The 1,831-nt window shown below is 40.4% G+C and overlaps 1 non-coding gene across 1 annotated transcript; it reads left to right on the top strand.

The window, feature by feature from the left end:
- Positions 1 to 906: 906 nt before the first annotated feature.
- LOC148569267 (small nucleolar RNA R71) lies at positions 907 to 1,014 on the top strand. Its single transcript, XR_015882603.1, has one exon. It is a non-coding gene; the product is annotated as a small nucleolar RNA R71 (small nucleolar RNA).
- Positions 1,015 to 1,831: the final 817 nt, after the last annotated feature.

The following is a 1,831-nucleotide window of genomic DNA, read 5'->3' as shown; positions in this document are numbered from 1 at the left end:
GAGGTTCAATGGAATCTCTATGGTCTCTAGATGAGCCTCAGAGTCCTTTGGTTCCTCAGAGGGAAGCTCCTTATTGACCACTGGACGTCCCAGGAGGTCTTCCTCCTTGGGATTCACGTCCTCTCCTTCCCTTACAGGTTCGGCCATGGCGCTTATGTCAATGGCCTTGCACTCTCCTTTTGGATTCTCTTCTGTATTGCTTGGGAGAGTACTAGGAGGGATTTCAGTGATCCTTTTACTCAGCTGGCCCACTTGTGCTTCCAAATTTCTAATGGAAGACCTTGTTTCATTCATGAAACTTACAGTGGCCTTAGATAGATCAGAGACTAGATTTGCTAAATTAGAAGCATTTTGTTCAGAGTTCTCTGTCTGTTGCTGAGTTGATGATGGAAAAGGCTTGCTATTGCTAAACCTGTTTCTTCCACCATTATTAAAGCCTTGTTGAGGCTTTTGATCCTTCCATGAGAAATTTGGATGATTTCTCCATGTTGAGTTATAGGTGTTTCCATAAGGTTCACCTAAGTAATTCACCTCTGCCATTGCAGGGTTCTCAGGATCATAGGCTTCTTCTTCAGAAGGTGCCTCTTGAGTACTGTTGGATGCAGCTTGCATTCCATGCAGACTCTGAGATATCATATTGACTTGCTGAGTCAATATTTTATTCTGAGCCAATATGGCATTCAGAGTATCAACCTCAAGAACTCCCTTCTTCATAGGCGTCCCATTGATTACAGGATTCCTTTCAGAAGTGTACATGAACTGGTTATTAGCAACCATGTCAATGAGTTCTTGAGCTTCTGCAGGCGTTTTCTTTAGGTGAATGGATCCACTTGCAGAAGTGTCCAGTGACATCTTTGATAGCTCAGATAAACCATCATAGAATATATCCAAGATGGTCCATTCTGAAAGCATGTCAGAAGGACACTTTTTGGTCAACTGTTTGTATCTTTCCCAAGCTTCATAGAGAGATTCACCTTCTTTCTGTCTGAAGGTTTGAACATCAGCTCTAAGCTTGCTCAACTTTTGAGGAGGAAAGTACTTGGCTAAGAAAGCCGTGACCAGCTTATCCCAAGAGTTCAGGCTGTCTTTAGGTTGAGAATCCAACCATAATCTAGCTCTGTCTCTTACAGCAAAAGGGAAAAGCATGAGCCTGTAGACTTCAGGATCTACTCCATTAGTCTTAACAGTATCACATATCTGCAAGAAATCAGTTAAGAACTGAAAAGGATCTTCAGATGGAAGTCCATGAAACTTGCAGTTCTGCTGCATCAGAGAAACTAATTGAGGTTTCAGCTCAAAGTTGTTTGCTCCAATGGCAGGAATGGAGATGCTTCTTCCATGTAAATTGGAATTAGGTGCAGTGAAGTCGCCAAGCATCTTTCTTGTATTATTATTATTTTCAGCTGCCATCTCCTCTGCCTGTTCGAAAATTTCTGAAAGGTTATCTCTGGATTGTTGTATTTTAGCTTCTCTTAATTTTCTCTTCAGAGTCCTTTCAGGTTCTGGATCTGCTTCTACAAGAATGTTCTTATCCTTGCTCCTGCTCATATGACAAGGAAGAATGGCCAGAAAAATGATAATAATAATAGAGATCCTCTATACCACAGTATAGGGATCCCTTTGTGAGTGGAAGAGAAGGGGGAGACAAAGAATGTGATGTAAAGGAAGAAATGCAACTGTACGAATGGAAGAGATGTGAGATGAGATGTTAAGATATGAATGAATAAATAGAATAGGATGGGGGAGGGATAATTTTCGAAAATTATTTTGAAAAAGAGTTAGTGATTTTTGAAAATGGTTTTTTTGAAAATTTGTTAGTAATTTTCGAAAA

Source organism: Arachis ipaensis, chromosome B4 (assembly GCF_059453495.1).
Source record: "Arachis ipaensis isolate K30076 ecotype BB chromosome B4, ASM5945349v1, whole genome shotgun sequence".
Taxonomy (NCBI): Eukaryota; Viridiplantae; Streptophyta; class Magnoliopsida; order Fabales; family Fabaceae; genus Arachis; species Arachis ipaensis.
This window is presented reverse-complemented; position numbering and strand designations above follow the sequence as displayed.